We start from the raw sequence: 15,800 nt of genomic DNA, 5'->3' as shown, positions 1-15,800 counted from the left end.
TCTTACATTATATTCTCTCCCTTTAATTGTGGAGTTTGTTCTGTCAGCCTTCCAGTTAATTTCTGGGATATTTGGAATGATTTGCTAGTTTTCTAGCTGTGTTAGAGGTATGAGATGAGCCTAGGGTCTTCCTACTCCATTGCTGTCTTAGCTTTCAGCTTCCAAATTCCTGTTAATGTTGATATTTTAACCTCTTTCTGTGAATCATGAATGTTCTTAATGGCATCTAGAATAATGAATCTTTTCCAGGAGATTTTCAATTTACCTTGTCCAGATCCATCAGCAGAATCACTATCCATGGCAGCTATTGCCTTGTGAAATGTATTTCTTAAATAGGACTAGAAGTAGAAATTACTTGTTCACCCAAGCCCTACAAAATGGACATTGTATTAGCAGTCATGAAAACAACATTAATCTCATTGAACACCTCCATCAGAGTTCTTGGGTTACCAGATACATTGTAAATGAGCAATAATTTTTTGAGAGAATTTTTTTTGCTGGGTAGTAGGTCTCAACAGTGGGCTTAAAATATCAGTAAGCCATGCTATAAAAAGATGTGTTATCACCCAGGCTTTATTATTTTATTTATAAGGCAGAGGCAGAGTCCATTTAGCTTAATTCTTAAGGACCCTAGGAATTTTAGAATGGTAAAAGAGCACTGCCTTCAACTTAGTCACCACCTACATTAGCCCCTAATGAGTCTGTGTATTTTGAAGCTTTGAAGCAGGTATTGATTTCTATATCACATCTTCTTTCAAAATAAGGCTGTATTGAAAATTGAAAAAAAATTCCAAAACAACATTGAAAATATATTGTTTAGTGTAGCCACCTTCATTATTATCTTAGCTCAATCTTCTAAGTAATTTGCTGCAGCTTCTACATCAGCAGTTGCTGTTTCACCTTGCACTATTATGTTATGAAGATGGCCTCTTTCCTTCAACCTCACTAACCGACTTCTTCTAGCTTCAAACTTTTCTTCTGCAGCATCTTTATCTCTCAGCCTTCATAGACTTGAACAGAGCTAGGACTTTGTTCTGAATAAGCTTTGCCTTAAGGCAATGTTGAAGCTGGTTTGGCTTATCTAGATTACTCAAACTTTCTGCACATTAGCAGTAATTGCTGTTCTTTTTGTTTTGTTTTGTTTTGTTTTAATCATTTGTGTTCACTAGAATAGCACTTTTTCTTTGCATTTACAAGTTGGTTGTTTGCCCAAAGAGGCCTACCTTTTGCCCTATCTTGGCCTTTGACATGCCTTCCTTACTAAACTTAATAATTTCTAGCTATTGATTTAAAGTGAGAGAGCTGTGACTTTTGCTTTTGCTTGAACACTTGGAGGCCATTACGGGGTTATTAATTGGCCTAATTGCAGTGTTGCTATATTTCAGGGAATGGGAATACCCAAAGAGAGGAAAAGAGATGGGGGAACAGCCTGTTGGTGCATGAGTCAGAATCCATACATTTATTAATTAAATTCATTGTCTTATATAGGCACAGTTTGTGCACCCCCAAATAATTACAATAGTAACATCAAAGATCACTGATAACAGATCGTCATAACAAAGTACTATTAATTTAGGGATAGAAATATTGCAAGAGTGGTGCCTGGATGGTTTAGTCAGCTAAGCATCTGCCTTGGTCTTGGATCACGATCCCAGAGCCCTCCTCACTGGGCTCCTTGCTTGGCAAGGAGCCTGCTTCTCCCTCTCCCTCTGCCCTTCTCCCTCCCTGATCCCACACACAAAAAATCCCTCTCTCAAATAAATAAATAAAATCTTTTTAAAAATTAAGAAAAAAATATTGCAAGAATTACCAAAATGTGACACAAAGACACAAAAACAAAACAAGAAAATCCTTTGGGAATAATGACACCAATAGATTTGCTTGACACATGGTTGCTAAAAATCTTCAATTTGCAAAAAATGCAATATCTGCAAAGCACAACAAAATACCCATGACCTTGGGTATATATTTAGTGTTATAAGATGAAATTCCTTTATGTCTTCATTTAATTAATTTGCAGGGAGAATAATCAGTAAACTAAATAAAAATGATATACTACATATTTCACTTAAATATTAAAAATAATATTATAAAGTATAAGAGAATAGTTATAATAGATAATAATTATAGAGTATAAGATTATAATTATAATAGATAATAATTATATTCTAAACAGTCCATAACATCCAATCTGACCAGTAATAGATTTGAGAAATGAGTACTAGAATTCTTAAAATATATTTTTAAAATGGTGTTAGAAGAAAGCACAATGAGACATACAACTATAAGGTTTTAAGATAAAGAAGTCTACTTAGAAAACTCTATAAATATTTAGTGATATTTTATTTCTCTATAACAAGGAAAGCAAATTCATAACTTGCTAAAGTTTATACTTTGTATCATTAAAAAAGACAAATACATTTTGGATAGAAGTGGTTTTCTACATTTAATACACATCCTTTTTCGTTATCTAGAAATTTGCGGTTCCTTGTCTAAAGAATAACATCAAAATATAACTAAGGAATTCTTCACTGATAAAATGAACTATGATTTACACATTAGGTTTGATGGAAAACACGAGCCAAACAGGGGAAAAGAAAAATTGGAGTGAGGTCACAAATCAGAGGCAATCTTTTAGTGAGATGGATAATATATGAGCAGAAGGGAAAAAAATGTGTTTGGAAGTTTTGTAATTTAGCTTAGTATAACACATAATTCATAGACAAATTGGTTTCAATACTTAAAGCTTCATAATGTCCCAATTTCTTTATATTAAAATCATATTTCATTCTGTATTTGCAAATATTCCAATTTTTAGGCACTATTTATTCACTATGCTTTTATTTGTCTCTCTTCTTCTTTACAATTTAGGCATTAGCATCCTCCATTTCCTTCACATCAGCACATCCCTGGCTTCCTGCTATTTGCTTATTATCACCTCCATTGGAGAAAACCAAAAAATAAATCAATAATAAGAAATATATACACTAGTCACTTATTTTAAATGTTAACCATGCTGCTAAACTTTAAATAAGAAAAGAAGTTTAAAAATATAAGCTCTAATAAAGCTTCAGGATTTTCTGTGAAATTTAACTACCTAAATAGTGACATTTTAGCAAACATCTTTTAGGAGTGAGATTGCAATTTAAAGGAAGGCTATCTTTTAGTTTATTGTCAATGAGTGGAGGAGTATTTGCAAATATTATTTTTCCTACTGATACTATTAAAAACCCCAAAGAAACAGATCTTGAGAAAATATAGTATTTATGCCTAGGGTATAACTTTAAAAATTATTCAGTGGATTAAATTTTAATATTCTTAACAGTTTATTTCAAAGATTTGAATTTTGTCTATTTTGGGAGGACTATATATAATATATATTTATACATATATAATGTGTATAGTATTCATTATATATGTTTATGTAATTATATATAACATAATTGTGTGTATATATACATATGCAAAATTAAGTATAGTATTTTGATGTCTATTATCTAAAATCAGGAATAAAAAAAAGACATTAGCTCCTATTTAGACTGAATGTAAGAGAATTCCCAAGTAGATAGCAGAATGTGCTAAGGGAGAATGTGAGCTTCTCTTCACTACCTATATTTAAAGTTGTATTGTTGGTTTAGAAAAGACAAAAAGTAGCCCTGCCTACATTTAAAGGCAGAATCTGTTAGACATCCTCAAACTTTGGGTTTTCACGAACGAGAAAGGCTGACAATATTTTCATTTTCTAAGAAAGACCATTAAATATAACACTGAAAATGGTAACTGTGATTATCTCTGGAAATGACAGTGAATTTAAAGGATACAGAAGGGATATATATTCACTTTTTATTCTGTATTCTTAGATATTACTTGTTTTATAAGAACTTCTAACCATTTTGCATAAAAATATTAAAAATGAAATAAAACTACTATTCAAGATTTATTAGATTTACTTATCTGATATTGATAGTATATTTATATCTCTGTGTCTAAATAACATAATCACTTAATAGAATTATTTAAAGTAAAATAATTTAGTAATAAAACCTCATTATACTGTTTTTATTTTATTGTTTTTCAATGGATCCATTAATACAACCATAATGATGACAGTGGTAGCTAACAGTGAAAAACACATATTAGATGCTAAACACCATTTAAGAGACATATATACACATAAGTGTGTATACCTGTTTATTTAATCCTCAAGAAAAATAAAAATAAAAATAAAAACTATAATACAAGTAATATTTAATTTTCCCATTGAATACGGAGAAACCTAAGCTTAAAGAGACTTAATAACTTACCCAAGATCTCACAATTATATAAATCAAACAGGATTAAACACAGCCAGTTGTTACTAAGTGGCCTCCATCCTTAATATTTTATGTATGTAAGGTATTGCACAAATTCTAAATTTCACAGGGAAGAATCTGTGAAACTAGTGAAAGCAAAGACAGTGCAGACACAAATTTTGAAAATTCTTGGGGGAAAATACAAATAGTAAGGTTGGTTTTGAAAAAAATGTGGTTACACTCATACTGGATCTCAAGAGAAGGATGCCTAACAAATGTTAGGATTTTTGTGTTTCCCTATATTTCAGGTTAGTAAAGAATTAAAAATCTACTTTTTCTAGTAACTTATTTTTTTTCTCAAGTTTATATCACTATTGCAAATAGATATACTTCAAGTATCCTGTTGTTATCAAATGACATTTTAGGTAAACACAGTAACTTAATATTTTGATATTGTAGTTGCCATGAATGCGTTTCAAGTCTATATATTTTAAATGTGATGATATTCTAACAATAAATATACATTTATATATACGCACATATGTTCATGTGTGATAAAGTTTCTAGTGGCCGTCTGGTAAATTTAACATTTTGATAAATTGGTATACACATATTAGTTAAAATTTTTAACAATAATAGCAATATTTAGTGATAATGAGACATTTTGAGCTCTTATTATTGATCAGGCCATCTGATGTATATATTAAGAGTCCTAATTTAAAAGCAATTTTATATTGATTAAATTTTTACTATTTTGATTTTAAATATATTTTCAATATGGTTTTAAAATTATTAGCGGGGCAGCCCCAGTAGCGCAGTGGTTTAGCGCCGCCTGCAGCCCGGGGCGTGATCCTGGAGACCCGGGATCGAGTCCCACGTCGGGCTTCCTTCCTGCATGGAGCCTGCTTCTCCCTCTGCCTGTGTCTCTGCCTCTCTCTCTCAAATAAATAAATAAATAAATAAATAAATAAATAAATAAATGTTTATTAGCATCCAAAGCTTCCAGACCCTGAAGTATGATTTCAGTTATAGATTATTGGACATGATGAGATTCTCCGAATATGGGAGAGAACAATAATGACTAGTCCAAAAAATCCTAGTTTTTTGTTTTGTTTTGTTTTGTTTTTAAGTTTGCAGTGAATGCTTTGTCTGTTTGGCTCTGTAAGAGCACCATCTGGTGGCACCCAAGACTTTTAAAATAATATGTAGACATCATTGTTGCCAGTGATTTTGTGGTGGATAACATAAAACTTGCTAGAATGTAGATTTATATCTTTTAGATTTGTTTATTCTAAGTTCAACCAGACATTTATTATTTTGAGTGAATAATCCATACATGAAGTCAAATTCCATCAACAAAATACATAAAAGATAGACTTTCCACAGGAGAAAAAATACCTTTTCTTGATTACTGATTATTAGACAGAAGTTTACAATGACTAGGGCTTAATCACAGGGAAATCAGTTTGCTTCAAATTGAAATGTGTATATCCCTGCTGAAACTATATTTAGGAGCAGAGAAGCTGTTATCAGACAACGTTCACTGCCAAATATTCTGCTTATTCCAGTCCTTTGTGTTGCAAGATATGTAATAATTGCAGTAACTTTTTACTGAAAATAATACTAAATGTTAGGATTATTTTAACTGAACTTTGGAAACATCTCTTACATTCAGTCTTACCAGTACTATCCTCATAAAAAAAAGTAAAGTAGCCTTTATGTAGCAAAATGTTTAGAATAGTAAGTGGCTGGCTACCTTGTAACAAGATATAGCTCCAGCAGAATATGATGTCAAATTTAACAAAAATACTAAAAAAAATACTATACTGTTTATATTGTTATAAACTTATAATAAATAATTGTTACTTATTGTAGGAATATAAGGAACCAATTTTAGTACGTCTTATTTTTTTTTCCTGTATTAAGATAAAGTATGCATCAGTATTTCTTCTATTTTGGTTAAAGATGTGCTTGTTCTCCTATATCAAGTGGATAATTAAAATTTACATATATGTGTACATTCTGTAGATTTTTAGGTCAGCAAATTTCTTCCCAACACATGTTCTACAATCCAAAATATTATAAATTAATTTATATCAATTTTTACTTTTTATTGGCAAATTTTAAAATAACCAAGAAAAGACCAGGGGTAAAGAATTTAAGTTCTGAAATTGGGCTATCTGGATCTAAATCATGGCTATGCTCCTTTCTAATTAGATGCTCTTGAACAAATTATTCTCTAGACCATAGTTTCCTTACCTATAAAATGTGGATAAAAGCTTCAATTTCAGAAAGTTGTAATAAGAATTAAATGATTTATTTTTTAAAGGATTTTAAGAGAGAGAGAGAGAGAGAGAGAGCAGAGACATAGGCAGAGGGAGAAGCAGGCTCCACACAGGGAGCCTGATGTGGGACTGGATCCCAGGACCCCGGGATCATGCCTTGGGCTGAAGGCGAATGCTCAACCACTGAGCCACTCAGGTATCCCACATTAAATGATTTAGTACAGATAAAGAGCCTACTTTTATCAAAGCATTAAATAAATAATAATATCTACTGAAATGTTTTATTAAGAGGTATTTATTTGACTCTACTTTTCCTATGGAAATACATTTAACTGATACTCTTTTTGTCTCTTGATGCAGTGTAAGAGTGATTTTATGCAGTGTAAAATAGATTTCTGTGGCAGAATTTTTTAACTATTGCGGAAAATGAGTTCCACATTCCTTGGCCATTGGCGATCTAAGTCCTCGGCTTTGTTTCCATTGTCTGTGAGGACCCCTCTTTGTCACTACAGTATGTTGAATAAATATTTCTAAGTCTTATCTGTGTAATGACACATAAAGGTTTGGGAAACATTGCTCTAAGTTGATGATGTGAAACAATCATACATACATATTTCAGTAATTTATCATGTTGTTAGAAAGGCTTAGGGTTTAAAATTCATCATAAGAAAACCCAGGCAAATTCCAAATTGGAGATTTTAAACAAATGGTTCATGTACGCAAATGCAATTCTAGTGAGTATCTCTGATTGCTTCATTGAAGGATCATTTTCAATTTCTTTTATTAATAGTTGGTCTTCATAACACCAGGTTTTAGAATTCTAGTTTTTTTTTAGTAAAAATATGCTCTTCTTCATAAGAATCAACATCTTTTACCTATTTATAAAAATGTGTCTGTTTTCATTCAATGTTTTAAAAAAAAAACTTCACAGTGCTTGACTCACTATTGATTTTTTTTTTTTTTTTTTTTTTTAGATATCATCTCACTCAAATCTACTTTTAAGTATTTCACTTTGGTATGGCCTAGCAAATCAAAACAACAATTTATGTAGCAAGTAAATTAAATTTCCATCCATGAAACCAATTCAGAAAAATAAAAATTGAAAGGATAAAGAGAATATGTTATTTTGATATGAATGTGTATATAGTCTAAGCCAGAGCTGAATAATTTTACTTTGAAAATAACGAGTTAATGGGAAAAACAACTTTGTGCCAAATTGATTGCACTTATTAAGATTTGGATATAACCAAATAATTTAGCTGGTTCCATATTCTTCCATCTGATTTTTGCATATATGTATTCATTACCTAAGGATAATACTGTTTAAATAGGAATAAAATTTTATAGAGCAAGAGATTACAGAAATGAGTTGTGTACAAATAAAGCACAAATAAACTAAGGTTATCTAAAAGTATAATGAACAGTTGATTAATAATACATTAGCAGTTAACACAAAAATCAAATTAGTCATCTAAAGAAGTTTGCATATATATGTTTCCCTTGTCATTGATGGGGCTGTAATAGTTTTTAAAGCAAGTATGCCTGTATGATGAGTTCATTTGGTATTCAGTGTAATAGCACAGATAATAATGAAGTCATTTGGCTTCCATTATATAAACATTAGATAATGGATACCTATATTAAAATGCAACTTTTATGTTTGTGCTTATTTTTGTCTTCATTTGTACACAGTACTAAATCTTTAAAGTTGAGCTTTTATGCAGATTGTTGACATTTATAACTCTGGATCTCAAGTGAATTTTATGGACAAAAACATTCCATTATACTGTTTTAGACTCCAAGATAAACAACAGTTGGATTTGTTAAAAAGGGTGCTCTTATATTATTACCAGTTGTCTAATCTAATTCTCCCTCTCTCGCTTTTTGTTGGTTCCTTTAATGGAAGCAAACATCCACAAAAACATCTTGACAAAATATACCATTACATATTTTAAATGTTTGATTTTATTTTTTATTTCTTGGGTTTTAATTTTAATTTTAAAATTATAGTAAGAGTTTTCATTTCCAAAGGCTGCTACATCCAGCTAGAGGATAATGGTTTAAAATGACAAGTACTTTCAGCTCCTTTTTCTATTGAATGAAGTTAGTTATTTCTGCCACATGAGATGGCAAAAACTCTTTGAAGAGAGCAAGGACTATGCTTATTATACTTCTACATGTTTGTGTTTCTAAGTAATCGCACATTTCAGAGTTTAGAGGCACCAAATATAGGCTGATTTTCTAATGTCAAAAAAAAAACAAGCAGATACACCAAGCATATTAAATTTTTTTGTATAGTATATATGCAAAATTTTTGTAAAACCTCATTGTGGTGTATGTATATTAAAACATACAGCTAAAGGGAAAGTAAATAGATAATTATAATTATGTATTAAGCAATCATAATTTTGGAATAAGAATTGTGCAATTTGTATTACTCTTCATTTTTCGTGGCCTGTTACAGAGAATTCCAAAATAAGTTTTACTTAAACTATGGAGAGGATAGGAGGTTTAGATTAAACTCTTTTGAAAATGCTTTCTCTGCATAATGAGAAAATCCTAAGTATGACACAGCCTTCAAAGTTGATAAGAATGAAAGAAGAAAGGGATTGGTAGAAGGAGATTACAATTAATGAATAGAATTGGTAAATCAGTTCCTGTGTTTTATCACTCCCTTCTTCCTTTTCTGAAAGCATTCACTATAAGCCTGTCCTTCCTTTAGGTCTCAGATTTGGAAAGGAAGCCCCTCTAGTCCTCCTTGGATTGGATGCACCTCTGACAGATTTTCTAATCTCCATCTGCATTTAAACTAATGTGATAGGTTGTTTTAAGAGAAAAAAAAAAGAAAGAAAGAAGAAAGAAAGAAAGAAAGAAAGAAAGAAAGAAAGAAAGAAAGAAAGAAAGAAAGAAAAAGAAAAAAAGTCATCCAGGCTCACTAACACAGATAAGTAGTTGTAAAACAGAATAGTATTTTAACTGCTATTTCAGATAATGGTGGATATTCTTTGGTACTACAGCAAAATTCAACAGTGGTAGTCATCTGCATTGTGAAATCTAAAAACATACCAATGAAGTTTTCATAAGCTGCTGTATGAAACTCCTTTGGCCTATCTGGCATTTTTAAATGGATCTTTTACCTATATACTATGTTGTCATTATCACACTTTGGTCATTTAGAAAATAGTGAAAATACAGATTTGCTGACTTATACAGGTATCAAAATGATGATCATTTCATCATAAACAATAAAAAATTCATATTTGTTAATATCACTAATAGTCACATCAAAAAACCTTTAAGTATTGGCATGCTCTGAAGCTCAAGGTGGCAGATACAAGTTTTCCAAAATTACAATTTTCATTTCAATGGTTGAATATTATTATTGGTAACAAATATCATCAGTTGGTTTTTTTTGAAGTGTCAGCCTTACTTAGCTTATTTGTTAGAAAATGTCTACCAAATACCCGTGTATGAAACCAGTAGTTTGTCTCTTGTCATTTCATGTGAAAATGGTTTTGTATGAAAAAAAGGCATACAAGTACTTTTCTTCACCACCATCATATTTAAGTATATAGTAGATATGCTTTATGCAGTCTTCTCATTTTATAACACAGAATATTAAAAAGACATATTCACATGGTCAGTTTTACTTCTTTTACTCCAAATTTTTACTGCTTCATCAAGGATATTCTTAAGTGAAACTAGCTTCTTATTTTATGCTATCTTACTACAAATGTGTGGCAGTATAAAATCAAAATCATCAAAGTTAGCATTTCTGGTAAAAGGTAAACTTAACATCATATTAGCTTTTCAATATGATGCATTGACATAGACACAGTATCACTTCTATGACATTCTCACTAAAAATTCATAACCTAAATTGAACCATTGGTAAACTTAAAGCAAACCCAAATTGAAGATCATCCTGCCAAATAGCTGTTCTAGTAAAGAGTCAAAGTAAAAGGCAAAAGCTGAGGATCTGATTCAATAAAAAGTAGACTGAGGAATATGGCAGCTAAATGCAAATGTTATTCTGTTTTGAAATCTGGACCAAGAAAATGTTTCTCCTCATTAATAGGAGTTTTTTAAAAAACAAAAATACAAAAAGGAAAATTCTGTCATATATGTGTGATAACTCTATATACCCCAATGAAATATTTTATCATGATTTACTTAAAAATATAAGCACTAGGATATCAAAGCCATAATAGATTATTAATAACTTATAAAGTGCAAGAGTAGGACAAAACCCAAACATCTCCAAAGAATGGCTAGCAACTTAATGCAGTAAACTGACTAATAATATATCCTTGAGATTTTTATTAATTTCTGTATTAGCTCTTTCTCGAAATATAAAAATAAAGGACAGCCCTGGGAACTCATACAGCTAGTGATGACTGACTATATTGGGTCTATTTGTTGATACACTGGAACAATAGCAATCATGAAAGCCACAACATGGAAGATCGTTAAAAATAAGGCTGAACTGTTTATAGAGATACCCTCCCACCCTCTGGTCCCCATTCTCTACCTGCTTCTCTCAGTTTTGTTTGTTTGTTTTTAACATCAGTATATTTTGATTGTTGGAACAAGATTTAATACTATTGTTTCGCTATGATATTTATTATCTTTGCTGATATTGACATCATAATCTGTGTAGCATTTCTCTTTCAATTTTTTCCCTGAGGCCCTGGGTTTCCTACTATATAGCTAAAGTGATCTAGAAAACCCAGAAGTAGTTTTTAGACACATTATTTACACTTGGGAGCAAACAATACCACTGTCAACTACAATAAAAATGGTTTCTTTATAAATTTCTTCTGTTCTCTCCTACCAGGATGGGAAATACAAAGATATCAGTCCTCTTATATTCTCTTTCTAATTTAGAATCTAGTCTCTTGCATATATAGAGTAGATTTTGTCTGTTTTTCAATTGTTGCATTTACATATAATTTTCATTTAAATTCAATTTCCTGTAGACTCTAAGCCATCACCTATATGATTGATAGATAACAACAATAATTATTTGTCCATATCTTCCAGTGGGTAGTCCTGTGTGTTCTCATAATTGTGAGGTAGTCTTTATCTCTCCCATGATCTTCTTGTAGTTCTTGCTCTGACTCCCTTTGGCTGTGCTTGTTGTCCTAGAAAACTAGTGAAGTAGTAACTACTTCTGGTACTGTCAGGAATTTTCTTTGTGAGATTACCAGTGCATGTGCCAGGACTTCAGATATCCCCAAAATGGTCTTGGATTTTTTTATTCAGTTTTGGAAAATGGGTCATTTCATGGGTCCAAGCCACAGGTGACCTGCTGGGCCCTGAAAACATTGTTGCCTGCTTCCTGAATCTCCATACATCTGAGAAAGGAAATATTTAAGTAATAGAAACAATCCCCAAAAATCTAATGAAAATATTTGTCTTGTTGGAATGGAAAATAATTCAGTTAAGTCTCACCTCCATGCTTTCCTTCATCAATACACCCATTCCAAAGCTAAGAAAAACCAAAACAAACAAAAATCTCTTGACCAAAACAATAATGAGCTTTAAGACGCAACTTAATCTTTTTCACACACAGCAATTTTCATTTATAAAATATAATATTTAACATCAGCATTTAGAGTTAAAGTTGATTTTGTAGCTTTCCAAAAAAAAATTTTTTTTTTAAATTTGGGTAACTGGTGAATTTTCTTAAAGAAAAATATTTTTGTTTCAAAGGTTGTTTAATCTTTACATCTAGAGACATGAAACTACTTGTAATTTTACTTTCATCTTATTTTATATTTTAAAGTTTTAAATAGGGTTTAGTAATCAGCCAGAACACAGGTTTGGAAAGTTGACCCGTTTTTGGTCATCATGATTTTCCTTGGTCACAGAATAGAAGATTAAATCCTGACTTCTATTTACAGATCATCTAGATTTCTGATGTGGCACTCAATGAATAATATGTTGCAAGGTATTATGTCTTTCCTTCTTTCCCCATAAAGAGTCCATGGTTCTTCTACAAATGTAGATGTGTGTGGATTTTGTCAGAGCCTTCCATAAATTGCTTCAGGCCTATTTAATTTGCAGTAATGACAATTTATAACCATTATTTCTGTAACCATGCTTTTGGTTTAATGTGCCTCTTAAGCATTGTACTGAAAGTGTAGAAGACATTTTCCAGGCATTTAATTCAAAACAGGAATCCCTGAATTTTAAAGTATTTCTAAATTTGTGTCATCTGTGGTACATTTTTCCAGTGATGATCAAGGCAATAGAAGACAGTGTTTAGGCGGATCAGAAAGCTATTAGTAAAAGAGAAGGCAGGTCTGTGCAGTAGAATGGCAAAATGCAAAACTGGGGGTGGAAGGTGTTGTGATATACTATTAAAAAGATTGATTGGTCTGCTAATCACTGCATGTTCCAAGTCTGTGAATCATCTGATTTTCTTATGATATCAAAACAAGAAACATAAATAGAAGATAAGAGAAAAATAAAGCATGTTGAATAGGCTATGAAAGGAACTCACCAATTTACTCATTTAAGGGGGAAAAAGGAAAAATCAATGCATAACATTTTAAAGGAATACGTTGGGATGCCTGGGTGGCTCAGCGGTTGAGGGTCCACCTTCAGCTCAGGTCGTGATCCTGGAATACCAGATTGAGTCCCACATCCCGCTCCTTGCATGGAGCCTGCTTCTCCTCCCTCTGCCTAAGTCTCTGCCCCTCTCTCTGTGTCTCTCATGAATAAATAAATAATCTTAAAAAAAAAAAAAAGGAATATCTTTACATAGAAAAAAACAAACAAGGGCAGCCCCGGTGGCGCAGCGGTTTAGTGCCGCCTGCAGCCCAGAGCATGATCCTGGAGACCCTGGATCGAGTTCCACGTCGGGCTCTCTGCATGGTCTGCTTCTCCCTCTGCCTGTGTCTCTGCCTGCCTCTCTCTCTCTCTCTGTGTCTCTATGAAGAATAAATAAATAAAATCTTAAAAAAAGAAAAAGAAGAAAACAAACGAAACCAAATTCAATAGCTGTAATCTCTAATATAATGCAGATTGGAAACTAAGTTGCTTAAGGGGATGGAATCAGACTAATTTGGGCTCAGACTTCTGATCTTCTGATCCTCAGGAGTTCTTAGAATCTCCTTCATAGCAATATTAGGAGGAACAAAATGAGAATAATGTATAAAAGTGCATGGCACAGAGTTGGTGGCAAGTAATGGGTTGCTATTATCATTAGTAGTAGGAACAGTATCACAAGGTCAGGAAAAAAAATCATAATGCCCTCTTCAGCACTAAACTCATCTTTTTTTTTTTTTTAACAATACTTTCTACTTGATAGGCCCAGTGCAAGATGGTCATATCCAGAGACTCTTAAATTTTAATCACTGCTGATGAATTATATAGTGCAGGAGCTGCTCTGAAGACAGCTTTTGGAATGGAGACTAAACTTTCACTAGTGGTTGGACGTGGATAAATTAATTTATCTTTTCATCTCGGGTGAGCCCTTGGAGGAAATCATTATCATAAAACATTGTAAATCTATAGACTTGGCAGCTTTTGCCCTGCAGAGTCTCGGGACTTGAGTAAATATGGAGATTTAGAGATTTACTGTCTTTTCCTTTGAAGAGGTTATTTCCCTTGGTAGGGAAAGAGGGACATGGCAATAGGAAAAAAAAAATTCTTGTTTTAACTTTGAACCTGAACCAGCTTTGAAATACATATATCTTTTTACCAGGATAGCTTTCACAGCTGCAAAGCCATTTTTATTAAATTACAATATTAAACTTTAGAGCAAAGATGAGCTGCGGGACAAGGTCTAATTCAATATATGCACCACCTATCAAGAATCAACATTAAAGGCTGTGAACCATTATCAGCATTTTCCTCTGAGACCTGGTGAAACAGAGAAACATCATTAGTATACATTGTCAAGCCAAGAAATTGAAAATGGAAAATAAAAGTAGACATTCAGCCTAAAAGTCAAAAGTTGCATTTGTTTGTAACAAATTTTTTAAGAAAATTGTTTGAGTGGATTCTCACAATAATTATCAGTCTATCTAAATTTATCCTGAGATGCACATAATTTAAGCCATTATATATTCTTTAGATATACATCGGTATCATGTGATTCAATAAAATCATTTTAGAAAGCCTCCTGACAAATGTCTAAAGGGGGACACTCTTTAACAAGAACATGCATCCTTAAAGTTAAGAAATTTTCCATCTGGAATCAATTCTGCATGACAGCACATAATAATGAAGTAGGATTCAAGCATAGTAGTATCTTGTACATAAAATGGAAGAAAGTGAAGGAAAGTAAGTTTTAGAAGGTATATAATGATTACTCTGAAATGGAAGAACTTGTGGCATCGGATAAATCGGATTGTTTGTGTTTCTCTGTGTGTGTCTGAGAGAGAGAGAGACTGAAATGAGGGAAATGAGAGGGGATGTATATATGTGCCATCATGATCCAAACTCTCCAACCTTGGGATGCCTGGGTGGCTCAGCAGTTAAGTGTCTGCCTTTGGCTCACATCATGATCCTGGAGTCCCTGGATCCAGTCCTACATCGGGTTCCCTGCATGGAGCCTGCTTCTCCCTCTGCCTGTGTTTCTGCTTCTCTCTCTGTGTGTGTCTCTCATGAATAAACAAATAAAATCTTAAAAGAAAAAAAAAAAAACCTCTCCAACCTAATTGCTATTGAGCAACCAGAGGCTAAGCCTTCCTTCTTCCTGTGTGTAGAGAATCCTCCTCCTCTTTCTTTTGTGTCCCTTTTCATGATACCATTGAAAACAATTGGTCAGAAAATTGGTTTACAAGTGTATTAGAATTTTTTCCCTCTGAATATGACAACAGAGTACTAGTCATAAGCATATGGAACTTTAAAAAAAGATAGCATATGTGAACATCAAATGGATATACCATGTTACGCATACCTAATAGCCAACAATATCTAGTGACAGGTCTCAAGAACATAGGTTAGATACATGTTTTGTGCTTTCTAGAATATCTGATATCTACATTACTCCAAGAAGAAATATATATATATCCAAAGTATAAATAAATATATGTATATATATATGCACATACATATATATGCACATATATATATATATACAAAATAAATAGATATATCCAAAATAAGAGTATCCTGAGAAAATGTTTTCAATATTTAGAATGAATACAACCTACTTTAGTTTCTTATAATTCTTCAATAATTGAGATAATAAAACAGTAAATATAAG

Source organism: Nyctereutes procyonoides, unplaced genomic scaffold (assembly GCF_905146905.1).
Source record: "Nyctereutes procyonoides isolate TBG_1078 unplaced genomic scaffold, NYPRO_anot_genome, whole genome shotgun sequence".
Taxonomy (NCBI): Eukaryota; Metazoa; Chordata; class Mammalia; order Carnivora; family Canidae; genus Nyctereutes; species Nyctereutes procyonoides.
Note: the sequence above shows the minus strand (reverse complement) of the source record.